Raw genomic sequence first — 15,506 nt, 5'->3', positions numbered from 1 at the left:
CAAAAAATTATTTAAATGCAAGGCCCGGATGAAATTCAAAAATTGGTATCAAAACGTTAATGAATATCTGAATGGACAGTTAAATGTTCACCTTTCGTAAATAAACCCAGACACAAAACTTAACAAGTGCCCATCCAACAGTTTGGCAAACACTATAAAAATTATTTGTCAGAAAGATAAACAAAATGCTCAAATTACAAGGGAGTTTCAAAATTCACAGGAATACTATCTGTTTGGTATCAGGTTGAGTGTCGATATTGATGTCTCCTGCACTTCGAAAGGTTTCAAATTGTTACCTGAAGACAAGGGAAAAACAATTGGTATTCATTATCTGAACATGTGTTCATTGTCCGACCATAAAAATCTTTCGCGAATGTGTTTGTTATCTGATTTGTTTGCTATCCAAACTGTTCGTTAATCGATCACCCACTGTACTTTCTTACTATGTTTATTTATATGTAATAATAAAAATACATACATACACAGTCTTGCATTTTTATTAGTCATGTTTTTTCTGTTTGTGGGGGTTAAAGAATCTGTCTAATGTCAATTGCTTTTCTCTCTTCTTCAGAATTTTCCAGAAATAATTAATAGCATTTTAATTGTAGAGATTTTCAAGCCTATTAACCTCAACCTGGTTTGGATGCCATTCTAAGATCATTGTTCTGACAACCTCCCACTTTTTCAAAAGATCTTGAATAGCGGATATCGGCATTAATCCTCTTTTTCAGAAGAAAACATATCTCTCTGAGTTTCTTGGTATTGTTCAATTAAGAATTCATGGTGCTCTGTCGTCAGATCAATTTCGGGTTCCATTATGATCTCTTCAATGCTTTTTATTTCTCAGATGTGATTTTTGTTACTCCTTTAGCTGCTTGAGTCTTCTTGATTATACAGTATCTTTCTTAGATAAGATTGAACTGTGGCCTACTGTAGACCTATTCAAGCCATACTGCCCAGAAACATCAGATATTTTCTGCTCTCTCTCTCCCTTCGCTGTTATACTCTCATCTTTCTAAAATAAAAACTGACGCGAAACTTAATGAGTGCCCACCTAACAGTCTCGTGAATACAATAAAAGAATTGTTTCTGTCAGAAAAATAAAAGGCTGGAATTACATGGGAGAGTTTCAAAGTTCAGAGGAATACTATCCAATTAGTATATACCGGGTTGAGCATCAATGTCGAAGTCTCCGCGCTCTGAAAGTTTTGAATTGTTGCCTGAAGACAAGGGAAGACCAGTTATTTTACATCGCTTCTCCTTGTGTTTATTCTGTGAGGTGTTCGTTGTCCGAACAAAAATCTTTCGTAAAAGTGTTCATTAACTGAACTTCAGGGTGGACATAGGCTGTATATTATTCCGTTAAACATTCATATAAATTAAAAGATATCATCTAGGGTTAAAGCTTTTATGTCCAACAGATGGCGCTACGAGTACAACGACCTAAGTTTGCTTTTCTGTGTGGCATGCTTTTCTGTGAGGATGAACTAAAGCAGATCATCTTCTATCTATCTATATAAATAAAAACATAATGTTTGTTTGTTCCTACTGATTCCTTTGAAATTTTGACATAATGCTGCATTCGAATATGCACATGTTTTTATATTATATACATGTTGAAATTCCCCTCACTGGGGGGAGGAGATGGACAGGATTAAGGCTTACTGTAAAGAACTCGGTCTGCTTCTACTTATACTATTTTAGATGCATTTTTTTGCGTTTTTAATTGTGTTTTAATAGAATACGTCAAGAGAATGTACACTAAGAAGGGATTTTCGAAAAAATTCCCCCCACGAGGGAAGTGTTATACATTTATAATAGATACATTTTGAGCCACAACAACACGTGGCGGGGTCTGCTAGTATATTATATTCCAATTAAAATGTATTGTTTGCAACCTAGTCCAACATAGTTACTTGCTAATTATAACAAACAAGTCAGAATGGAGATATTACATAACTGAAAAGGAAAACTTTTGTCAAGAAAAAGCAGCAACTTATACTTTTAATCCAGTTAAAATGAACACAATTGATTATGAGAACAAACATTTTCGACTGTTTTTAACAGCCATCTTCAGGTTATGGAATATTACATAGAATAAAATTCAAAAACAAAATTTAACATTCTCATAATAAATTATGTTCATTTTAACTGAATTACAGATATTAGTTGCTGCTTTTATTGTATTTCTTCCAGTTTGCACTTTCTTTTATCATACAAGTAATTCACAACATAATTAAAACATCAGATCAGATAATGAATGAATAAATTAAATGTAAATGATTATAAATATAATCAGATTTATTATCAAAATTGTATAATTTATTAAATGTAAATGAAATGAATGCTAATGAATTATATTTAAACTTTTACATTTTTGATTACAAATTTACAAACTTAGATTAAATTTCAATCAAAATAAATTTAAAAAGTGAAATTTAGATTAACAGTAACAATCTTTTGTTAAAATTTACAATGCTAATAATTATATAAAATTAAACATCCAAATATTTGTTTCAAGTAAAAATTATATCAATATTAGTTATTTAACAAAAAAATGTTCAGTAAATATGCTTTATCTTGAATTCTTTGAAACTTGAAATGACTTCACATTATTGTCAAATGTACAATTTTTATTTGCATTACATAAGTTGATGATCTGTTTATTATTCTTTTCCTTTGTTTTTTCTTAGAAAATTTTTTAGAACATCTAAGGAAATGAATGTCAATGAAATGAGATACTTTTCAAGTTGAATTTTACACAATAATATAACAGTAATTTAAAAAAAAAAATTCTGGTTGTAATCAACTGTTCCATTAAAAAACACAAGTTTATGTAAAATTTGCAGGCTCAATAAATACGCAGTAGCGTGGCATTGTTTCCATTACAGTTTAACCACCAAGGACAGTTTGTTACTGCTTCATTGCATGATACTGACAGAGATAATGCTACAAAGATGCCACATAGATGATGTTACAAAAAGGAAGAATTATCTGTCTACAAGTAGGCCACTTGCACTAGACAGATGTGTCCAGAACTCTAAATGTGCTACAGAGTATCATATCCAGATTTTTAACCAGATTTCAAAGAACAAGATATGTTAGATGTCAATCAGGATATGAACATTTAAAACTTACCACTTATCAAAAAGACCATTATTTGATGTTAATAGCATTTTGTAACCAAATAATGTTTCTACTTCTCCTTTTCCTCAATATAAATTGAACTTGTCTTCTCTTGCCTCTCCAATTTTTCTTCTCCTTGATCTCCCTTTTCTAGATCCACACATATGAATTCTTTAGTGAAAATTAGAAGCAGGATACAAAGGAGAAGAAAAATTGGAAAAAGGAAAGAGAAAAAGAGTTCAAATTATATTGAGGAAAAGAAGAAAAAAAAAAAACAAATGTATAAATAGAGAAAGGGGCAAAGCAAGTCAAAAATGTTGACTTATTCTGAAACTGTCTTCTTTTATTGTTTTTCTTGTCACAACTAGGTGCATAGACAGACACTGGGCATCTTTATCATCACTTTTTATTCTGGCATATGCTCTTCTTCTGTCAGCTTTTCTTTAGAGATATCTGGTAAGGAGGTGCTAACTAATATACATCTTGCTTAAAAATTACATATATTTACAGTTAAAAATTTGTACAGTTAAAATTTCCTGGAATTACACTGATTGACACTTAGCTCTCACTTGTAATGCTTTAAGCTCCATTAAAATAAAATTTAAGAATTGTAAGTACTCTGATTTATTCATGTAAAATATTAATCTATAATTTGCAATTAATATAGTTTTTAATTTTACATAACATAAGCTAAAATATGGGAGATATTCTATATTTATAAACTGACTAATGTTTTTTTTAAAAATATGACACTGTTCTGTCTTGTTATCCATGAGTGATGCAACAAGATTGAGAATGTAACATGTGACATGCACTGTACTAGTCAATGATGCATATACAATGCCACTTTCGTTAACTAGCTGTGGATACTGTATGTGAAGAAAGGTTTTTAACCATTTGCTCCATTAGGGACACTTGTGAAAAAGGTTTCTTTTTAGGGATTTAATTAAAAAAAAAGGGGGCATGGAATTTTTGGAGATGTATTTTGAAAAAGAAAGAAAGAGGGAGGGAAAAACAGATTGAATTAACAAGGTTTAGAAAACTTATTAAATTGGATAACAAAATAGATAAAAGATGTTTTGTTATCCCATCTATTAACATGATAGTCATAAAGAAAAAGATAACATCTATTTTGATATCTTTTTTGTTAACAAGTCTGTTTTGTTATCACATGCTAATCTTAAAGGAGTAGTTACCAAACCAAACAACAAAACAGACATTGACAGGTTTGTTATTCTATCTGTTTACACATAAGACCTAAAAAGCAATTTATTGCTGTGAGTAATGAAATACATGTTAATAGGTCTGTTTTGTTATACCAACTACAGTAAGACCCCGCTTAACGCGGAGGACGCACCCCAAGACAACAAAACACTAAATGAAATAGCATTAAACAAGGTCATTTTAACACAGAGTAAATAGGGAAAAGGGAACACGCATCCAAAAATAAACACTTTTACTTTAATTTTGAGTTATTTTTATATTAATTTACATAATAATATAATATGTTAAATAACACAAACACACAGAAATGTAAAGTTCATTTTTTGTGATGAAGGTCCTGGGTTTTCTGAAATTCTCGTTATTTGCAATAAAGTCACTTAGTTTCATTTGTTGCTTTTTTCTTTCCTTAAGCAAATGTTGGTAGCAGAAGATCGCATCCAGAATGCCTCGTCTTGCTTTTTCCTCCTTTCAAAATCTGGATCATTCGCTACAATTTGATCAACGATTTTGGTTATTGTTACCAAACTTTTAATAAGGAAATCTGTAGAGAAATTCTTTGGGTTCTTCATTTTCAGAATCACTATTTTCTACATAAATTCCTTGTTCTGCAAGTTCTTGAAAATAATCGTTGGTAAGACTCTCACTAGAAACCTGCAGTAACTCCTCAATATCCTGCTTGTCTACATCTCCTAGTCCTGTAGTATCGATTAGGTTGACAATTTGGTCAATCTAATCGATACAGCAATGGGCTCTTCTTGTTGAAAATCCTTGGATACCTACAGCCATAACTTCTTCCATACTCCATTCATGCATTTATCATTTAATTCTTGTCAAGCAAAGTTGATATTGCCTAAGGCATCCATGATGTTATATTTTTTCCAAAATTGCACCAAACAAACACAGATTTAAGGAAAATACAGTGCTATGATGAATTTCCACCTTTTTGCTGATTGATTCGCATTCGTAAATAATTGTATTATATACAAATCAACAAAATGCTGTGATAATTTGAATCAGCGTAAATTTTGAGCTTTTTTTAGGCTTCAAGCAGACTGCATTATATCAAATCAGAATTAAGTGGGATCTTACTGTACTTACAAGCTAGACCTAAAGGGAAATATACCAAAACAGATAACATACATAAATAAGTGTTTTGTTATATAATCTTTTTATATATACATATTTAAGTATGCACAGCACCTTCAAAAACAACAATCATCTCCATTCCAGGTAAATTTAATATGTTAACCTAACAACTGAGATGTCACAGCCTCACAGGTTAGTGAAACAAACTAAACAACTTTAATTACAAAGTTAACAAATTAAACTTCATCAATTTAAACCAACTCCTTTCCAATAAATTGCCTTTGACTTGTTACAGTAAAACAGGTGGAATATCAATATTATATAAATGTAAAACCATTTAATAAATACTTACTGTTCAAAACCCTTCACTTTTGCCAATTTTATTATCTCCTCCCTTCCTTGCCATGCTCAACATCAAAGGGAAAAGGAATAATTTGCATGTTAATCTAAATTAACTTAACATGGAATTTATTAGCCATACTGTAATATATGTTTTGCAGGTGGGATCTCTCTCTTGTAAATACACGATTTCCGATAACCGTTTATCAGATGCAGGAAAGGTGTCGATAATGGTGGCAGCGTAGAGGAAAATGTATCAGATCCCAGCGCCAGAAGTTTTTTTTCGTCCGGAAGATTGGAGAACATGGATAGGGCGTTTCGAACAGCGTCTGGACTCCATAATAAAGAAGAAACTGACCAGGTAAATTCTTTCATATATTTAATGGGACAGAAAGCCGAGGAAATTTTGGCATCATTTAGTCTCCCAGAAGAGGATAGAAATGACTATTCAAAAGTTAAGGCTGAATTCGAAAAATACTTCGTCCCAACTAAAAATGTTATATACGAAAAATATAAATTCTATTCTCGGTTTCAAGAAGAAGGAGAAACAGTGGAGAATTTCGTGACTTCATTATATAGTCTGGTTAAAACGTGTGATTTCCCTGCTTCGTTTCAAGACGAAATGATTAGGGACAGAATAGTTTGCGGCATCAGAGACAAAAAGGTTTCGGAACGTTTGCAACTTGAAACAGAACTAACTCTGGAGAAAGCAATAAACACTGCGAGACAGGCTGAAACAGTGAAAAAGCAACAAGAAGCTTTTAAGAACAATTCCGGGAATAACATATATGCATTACGCAAAACTGCAGGTAGGAAGAACGTATTTTCGAAGCCGGAAGCTACCGACAATTCGTTTACCGGAAACAAAACTGTGAATTCCTGTTATTGGTGTGGAAAACCGGTGAAACATACTAAATTCAATTGCCCTGCACGTAAGGCGATCTGTAATAAATGCAAAATAGTAGGTCATTACACAAAGGTCTGTGAAGCTAAAGTGGGTATAAATGAAATAAAAGAATCTAATCAAAATTCATTTCTAGGACATGTTAAAGGGTCAAGTAATATAAACAATAGCGTTAAGAAACAGCTTAACCAGTGGAATGCAAACATTTTCGTGGGAGACATTCCTTTAAACTTCAAGATTGACACAGGGGCAGATGTCACAGTTATACCACACGAGACATATAACAGAGTGCTATCTCGTGTTAAATTACAAGAAACAAATAGATGGCCCTGGAAAGAAAACACTAGATGTTGTGGGAATGTTTACAGAGAAGCTAAGAAATGAGAGATTTTGNGAGACATTCCTTTAAACTTCAAGATTGACACAGGGGCAGATGTCACAGTTATACCACACGAGACATATAACAGAGTGCTATCTCGTGTTAAATTACAAGAAACGAATAGAACTATACACAGCCCTGGTAAAAAAACTCTGGATGTTGTGGGAGTGTTTACAGAAAAGCTAAGAAATAAGAGATTCCACATCCAAGAAGTCATATATGTTATAGATAAACTAGCACACTCTTAAAGTTGAGCAGTAAAGCTAGTGAACAGTTAAATCTTGTGAAAAGAATACAAGAACTAAACACTACTTTCGATCCATTTAAAGAATTCCCCAATCTATTTCAGGGGATTGGGAAAGTGCAGAAACCCTATCACATTAAACTTAAACCGGAAGCAAAGCCTTACGCTCTGGCGGTTCCTCGAAAAGTACCATTGCCCTTGAGAGATAAGCTCAAGAAAACTCTGGACGAGATGGTAAATAAGGGAATAATCGAGACAGTAGATGAACCTGCAGAATGGTGTGCTCCAATGGTTTTGGTTCCGAAGAAATCAGGCGAAATAAGAATTTGCGTCAATCTATCTAAATTGAATGAGAGCATTGAGAGAGAATACCTTCCAATGGCATCGGTCGACTATACACTCAGCCAATTTCATAACGCAAAAATCTTTAGTATTATTGATGCTAATGCAGGGTTTTGGCAGATTGCATTGGATCCTGAATCATCTTACTTGACAACATTTATAACACCTTTTGGGAGGTTCAGATTTAAATGGTTGCCGTTTGGAATTAAGTCAGCGCCTGAAATATTTCAGAAAAGAATACGTGAAACAATACCAGAGGGCCCTGGAATTGTAGGACTAATGGATGAATTCATGATATTTGGGGGCACAGAAGAAGAACATGATAAACGTCTGCATGAAGTTCTTCGTACACTTCAAAATGCAGGATGGATTTTAAATGTTGAAAAATGTCAGTTCAGAACGAAAGAAGTCAAGTTTCTCGGACATGTAATCTCGCATGAAGGTATAAAACCTGATCCCAAGAAAACAGAAGCAATAGCGAAGCTCCCAAGACCTAGCTCTGTCACAGAGCTGAAAAGATTTTTGGGCATGAGTGGATTCCTAAACAAATTCATACCAAGGATGGCTGATGTTGCAAACCCTCTGTACGAACTGTTAAAGAGCAACGTAGAATGGTTATGGGGGCCAGCACAGGAAACATCGTTCCAAGAGATCAAGAATCAGCTATGTCAAACTCCAGGATTATCAATGTATGATCCAAAGAAAGAAACATATATTTCCTGTGACGCATCATCTTATGGTCTTGGCGCTGTATTGTATCAGAGTAAAAGTGGTCACATGTCTCCAATTTGCTACGCATCTAGGACATTGTCGGATACCGAGAAACGGTATGCGCAAATTGAGAAGGAGGCTTTGGCAATTGTTTGGGCTTGCGAGAGATTCCACGACTACATAATGGGCAAAGTCGTGAATATTGAAACGGACCACAAACCGCTGATACCAATTTTCATGTTGAAGGCTTTGGACAGTCTAACTCCAAGACTGCAACGAATGAAGCTACGAATGATGAGATACGATTATAGCATCGTGTACAAACAGGGAAAGCAGCTTATAATTGCAGATGCATTATCCCGTAGCCCCATACCTGAACAGGGAAATGAAGAATTGACCGAGGAGATTGAGGATTACATTCAAAATATTATCGACACCTTTCCTGCATCTGATAAATGGTTATCGGAAATCGTGTATTTACAAGAGAGAGATCCCACCTGCAAAACGTTGATGAGATATTGCAAAGAGGGATGGCCGAAGAAAAACGAAATACCCGAGAAAATACGAATCCCAAGACGGTATCTGGATTACCAGCCGTAAAAGAGAAGGGGGAGATGTAATATATGTTGATGATTTAGATAAACATTAAATGTAATATAATATATGTTGACGATTTAAAAAAAGGAAATGTAACCGAGAGGTGCCGAGGTGGCGGGACAGAAAGCGAGCGAGAGAGCTTGAAAGTAACCAGCTGGATGTAGAAGTGTTTACTTGTATTAATTAATAAAGAGTTATTCGTACCATATTCTCTGGTCAGTTGAGTCGTTTATAATACACATACTTTGTGTACTTTTAAAAGCTTACAAACTTTGCAAACAGTCAAGAATATTGCAGGGAAAGTTTTAAAAGATTACACATAGATAAAAAAATATGCCAATAGTTAACTGAATGTTTTGTTTGTATGCTAATTTGTAAATGTGCTATAAAAATTAAAAGCTACAATGCTTCCAAATCATAAAGATACTCCTCTGTAATAATTTTATTGGTAATTTAACAAAGAATTTTGTGATTTGATGACTAGTATAAAATTGAAATTGAACAACATTGGTTGGCTAATAAGCCATAGGGAAAATTTGACTGTGATAAAAGCAAAAGCACCACATCCAACTGACCAATAAGCAGCAGTTTCTCATAGACAACAAAACAAAAAAGTGCCATTAGACATAAATAATAATAACTTTATTACTAAACTTTTGTACTAAAAAAAAAAAATAGATTAAAGTTTTCCTTACTGTAAATATAGCTAATATTGATGCTAAAAATATTCAAATTACAGATAATAATTAATTAAATTTTAAAAACATTTTTACCTCAACAGGAATGTAAATGCAATCAAAAATGTGAAAGACCAAAAATTATAGAAGGTAGCAGCACTTGAAAAATAATTTGGAATCGGTAATCAATGTAATCTTCTAAGATCTGATTAAAAAATCTGAAATAAAAAAAACATTGGATTCATATTTAACAACAAAATACTTATTTTAAAAAACTTTAATATACAAAGCAAAAATTTAGGTTAATATAGTCACATCAAAATCTGAAATTTTTAAAATTGAAAAATGTAATAAAATATAGATTGCGTGTGTATTATATTTAGGCATGGTCTGACCATCTTTAGATTACTATTGAATGCAAAAGATGCATATAATGTGGACAGATTTGTACCACTTTACAACAACAGATTTGATAACTTAATATACATAGGATCCACTAGCAGGATCTGGACTAGAATTACTGAGCACAAATATGATATCTCCGCAATAAAACATTGACAACTCCAGATTAATAGATGAAACAGCCAGGGGTGACGCCAAGTTAATTTTAAAAAATATTTGATAACAAAAGGCTTAGAACACTTGAAACATGAGAAATTATAAAAGCTCAAGTCATAAGAAATATATAAATGGCAAAGATGCTGAATTATTTTCTATGACCTGGAAATAGTGTTTCTACTCAAATTTTTGTTTTAAATTCCATGATTTCCCCTGACCAACTTTGTACAAATTCCCTGACCCTCACGTCAGTTCAGCACACTGACAAAATAAAACAGTGTATTATTTACTATGCAAATATGTTATTGCTTCTTGAACTTTTTAATTAGTTGTTTTTTCTAATTAACAGTTACATAATTTTTATAATTGCTGAATAATTAAAATTAAAAATAAAATGTTTTATTAAATTAAAATAGTTTATCCTTTTATTAATCCACAACATAAATCTAAGTGGCCTTGAAAAAAAATAAAATGCCATTATTTATTATTCATTAACAAATCCTGTATAATCCATGTACAAAAGCATATATTTATTAAATTAATATTTTAATAAATTTCCTAAACTTTATAATACATAAATAAACTGGAGGGGAGAATCAGAAATTATTTTCTTAAACAATCAAAATTATTAAAATAAAAAAATGATAAATAATTGTAATTTAAATGATATTATTTATCATTTTTTGTACTTTATACTGTTATAATTTTTTAACAGTTCATTAGCATCTGCCCTCAAACTGAGTGTGTAAATAGCAATTGTGAAAGATATTTGATTATGTTAGATTATTAAGAGTACTACAGATTCATTACTTGAAGTTCATCCTTAACTGAAATTTTTGAGCCTTATAAAATTTCATTCTATTGTGGCCGTTGGCCATATTATTCATGTACTTATATTTTTTTATGTGTAATATAAGTTAGTTTTAGCAATTCCTTTGTTCTTTGTCTTATTTATCCTTTAAAACTTGCCCTTCCATTCCCTATGCCCTTTGGGTGGGATTACCGTTTTGAAGAAATAAACAATGAGAACAATAAAAGAGTAAGACCCTGGAGATCTTGTGGGAGGAAAGAGACTCACTTGTTGCCGGGACAGCAGAGAGAGAAGGTGAGAAGAAATCGCTCTCGAACAGCATGGATAGGTTAGCAGTGAAAGCGAAAGAAAAGATATTACAAGCCAATATCAGACCTGAGAGAGAAGGGAGATCTTCTAGGCTAGCATGGAGAGCTAAAGAGAGAGCTACCAAAGATTGAGAGATTCACCGAGAACACAAGAAATTAGAAAAAAATCAAGAAGGACTCAGGAGTGGTGTCCCACCCAAGTATCTACAGAAAGTAAAGGAAATTCCGGGTATTTCACTCTTCTTCTATTTCTATTTCTACTTCTATATATCCACCCTTGTTCTTTTCCTCTAGTCATAAGTAGAATAAATTTTAATTTTAAGGCCTACACACGTCTGTCAGGTGTCCGTATCGCACGCGTCCTTCTTTTGTACTTAAAGACAGAACACCTATACAAGAGATTAACTTTGTAAAGTCGGGATCCATAAAGAACCTGTTTCTGTTCTTTCTGGCAAGAATAAAAATCAAACTCTCTGTTAAAATTAATTTGATTTAATTATTTTGTGTGTCGGTCTGTTCGTGGAACCCATTACACCTCGCCACGAATCTCCACACTAGGATCATTGTCATGAATAAATTTTGTATTTTTGGATGTCAAAAAGTCCATTAATTACTGTCTGTTCAAGAAATAAAAATAATCATTTATGGCACTAGATTCAATTTTATTTCTATTAATTAAAATACTGCATCAAGTTTATAATTGTGTATCCTATCCTATGATGATGAAAACATACACTTCAATTAAAGTGTTCTTTTAATCTAAAATATTTATGTTAACTTATCAGCTTAGTGTTGTATGGCAAATTGTATGGTAGGCCTACTTACTTGTATGATTTAATTTGAATTTTCCAAACTATGTAATAATAATTATTAATCAGTTCATAAATTATGGTTTTATTTTGTGTGAAACAATTTATGGAGAAATTTTGGGTCCTGAAAATATTCTGCATGCTTTTTGATAAGTTGCACTGTACCACATTACTTCTTGCTGCGTGCAGATGGCTACATCTGGTCTACCTTATTGTGAGCAAAAAAAATCAACAAGCAGCCAAGGAGGCAAATTCCCCGACTTTTCCTGAACACTAATGAAAATCCCTGACTTTCCAGGTGCATAGCAACCCTGAATACAGGAATGATGTAGTAAGATGCTTTTATGAAAAAAATTTTTTTTACTGCTTTATTTTAGTAATTAATATTACAATTTATGTTTACATTGTTAAATATGTTGGGCATTAATAATTTAATAAGAGAAACATTTAGTTCTAAAGATGTTGTGTTGAACTTATGACATGAAAAAACAAATTTGAAAACCATTCTAGAAAATTTAGGATATTTGGCTTGCAATGCAAATCTGTAGAAGCCAGAAGCTGGCCACTAAATGACACTGAAAACGTTTGCACTCTATATTGTATGTCTTTACATGGCTGGAAACATGTACAAGGTTAATGTAAGTTATGGTTATAATAAAACTAGTAGCCTGGGACGCCCCCTAGTGGGCGTTATTTACAAATTTCCATGAGGCACGGTTCCTTTGACTTTTTTGTTCCTATCAATATGCTGTACAGCTCTGTTAAAGTCCCAATGGTAAGATTTACCCTCCGAATGAAGAGGTGGCGACCCCCCCAAACTGTAGCCCCTGTGCGAACAATAAAGTCAAAGGAACCATACCCCTACTCGCGACCCTTCGCGAGATATAAGCCCCTGAAATAATAAATTCCTATTACAAATATACTGAATTATTTATATTGTTATATTGACCAAATAATAATTTATGGGCCAAATGAATAATAATAATTTATATTGTTAATTTAAATAATAATTAAAATTGTTAATTTGAATGTTTGAAATATGACACATGATAGGGGCACCTCTAGTGTCCATTATCAAACGGTTACGCAGACAGACACCTGTTGAATGGGTTATATATATAGATGCCATAAAGTGATCTAAATACTTAATTCCTCATAAGATGCACCACAAGTTTGAAATCAAATTTTAAGACTTTTTTTGAGAGAAAGATTTTTATATAATCAATCTTATAGGCTTGTTAATCTCAACAAGTTATATAGACAGTATAAATACCATAAAATAAGTTGTGTTCAATAGTTTTATTTCTGTATTCTGCATATACAATAATCTTAAATGAGGCATCAATGTACTCTTCAAAGCATTTAAAAATGTTAACAAAGACTTATAATTAAACTATTTTTTTTTACCAGAAAAACTCATTTGAGCTAATGTGCATGTTGATGAGGTTGTCAACACGTTATTTGGGGCACAGGGTAGAGCAGGTTCTTTTAGCCATTTGTTTTCTTTTTTAAACAAATAAATTACATTGATTTTTATTAATAAAGAAACATTCTATCTTAAAAATTTTATTTTCTATTAGTGAAAATAACACTAATTTTATAAGAGTAGGAACCACTACAGGCCCCTAAGTTTTCTCCAGGCCAGGGAAAAAATCCGTTACCCAACTCTCATTGCCTAAATATGTAGAGTAGTTTAGCTGAAAACATCTATTATTTTTACAAAAAGTAACTTATACCAATCATCAAGATATTTGCTTAATATGTAAATAAATCACACCAACACCACCAATAACCAACAAAAATGAAAAATTGCTGGTTATTGGTGTAGGCAATGTAATTTATAAGTATCTTGTAGTCTACTTGCTAATTGTTGTTTTGGACTGTAATTATAAGATACATCCCTATTTTGGACAAGCAAAAATGGGTACATTCAGTAAGAATTTGACATCTTTTGTTCATTAACTCTTAATAGGATATAGTTTGAAAATAGCAAGTGTTGTGTATTAGAAGGTAAAAACTGTTAAATTTCCCAAAACTCATTAAAACTTTAACAGATTAATTTTTCTTTTTTTTTCAAAATTAAGGTTGATACTAGGGTTTCTGACTGAAAACTCACAGCATATTAACATTTTTCTTTGAATTTATCTATTAGAAAGATAATGCTTTTCATAGCTATATAGCAATCTCAAAAATGAACAGTTTGAGACTTTCTAGGATAAATATGCTTTCAAAGTATTTTTATTGAAAAGAGACTATAATAAAAAAAAAACATCTCAGAAGCTGAAAAAGAATATAAATACTCACAGACATCTTCCATATTGGTTCTAGCAGATTGTTTAAATTTAATGTAAAAAGCAACAAATGTTTTTGATTACTTTCAGAGATTCTCGTCAGGTTTATGTACTGTTCCATCAATCTGATGTTATTTGAGAAGTTTTTTAAAAAACAAAACATTCTATGTGCCATGTGACAATATTCAAATTCAAAACATAAGTGTGACATATGTAATAATGAAATATAAATGTACATCACATTTTTGTTTTGAATTTGAATATTGTCATGTGGCACATAGAATGTTCCATTTTTTTAAGAAAAGTTGCTTGAATAACATCCGATAGATGAAACAGTACATTAACCTGACAAGGATTTCTGAAAGTGATCAAAAAGGTTTGTTTGGTTGTTTCTTATATTAAATTTATCTACTGGGACCAATACAGATGTCTGTGAATATGACTATAACAAAATTCTGATTTAAAAAGAAAGCAATCAAATTTAGAAAAACATTTTATTATAGTTATGAAAATGTAAATTTTTGCATTGTCTTTTTAAAATAAGTGGCTATTATTTTAAAATAAAAATAATTTTTTCCTCTTTATAAATATTTAGGAAAATACTGGCATTAAAAGCTGCCCTTTTAATGATAAGAGTTTTAAATTACTTGCTTATTGGATAAGCGAATAATTTGGTTTAACTGAGATTGAACAGTTGGTAAATCACTATTTATTGCATCATTAGTCAATAGTAATGATTGTGCAATGCGTTTAGTGTAGAAGTGAAAGTAAAAGCAAAGTGATGGAATGAAGCCAAGAAAAAACTTTTTTTATGAGATCAATCAAGTACAATTATATTATATAGCCTTCATATTTGATATATAAAAATTAGAGAACAAAATTTAAATAAATATCAACCTGTTGTACATATAAAAATATAAATAATTTCTATTTCTTGTTAAGTTTAAATTTTATTATAAACAATTCATTGTGTTATAGTTAATGGAATTTTATTTACATATCCAACATGTATATCTCTCAGTTTCAATTATATATGAGCAATTATTATAAATGCCTTGAAACTGCTGTAACAAATACAGTTCAAACAAGAATTTTAATCA

At 31.7% G+C, this 15,506-nt stretch overlaps 1 protein-coding gene across 2 annotated transcripts in view; it reads right to left on the bottom strand.

Annotated features, from left to right (window-relative positions):
- The window catches only part of LOC111614747 (zinc finger protein 800-like), a 70,138-nt gene that overhangs the window by 38,081 nt on the left and 16,551 nt on the right, over nt 1-15,506 (bottom strand). For both annotated transcript variants that reach the window (XM_023356116.1, XM_023356121.1), the window contains exon 2: nt 9,726-9,847. The gene's annotated coding sequence lies outside the window, so the exon portion shown is untranslated. The remainder of the gene's footprint in view (nt 1-9,725; nt 9,848-15,506) is intronic.

The sequence above is a fragment of the Centruroides sculpturatus genome, unplaced genomic scaffold (genome assembly GCF_000671375.1).
Source record: "Centruroides sculpturatus isolate CEXI.00-Female unplaced genomic scaffold, Cexi_2.0 scaffold81, whole genome shotgun sequence".
In the NCBI taxonomy this organism is placed as follows: Eukaryota; Metazoa; Arthropoda; class Arachnida; order Scorpiones; family Buthidae; genus Centruroides; species Centruroides sculpturatus.
Note: the sequence above shows the minus strand (reverse complement) of the source record. Positions and strands in the feature narration are given on the sequence as shown.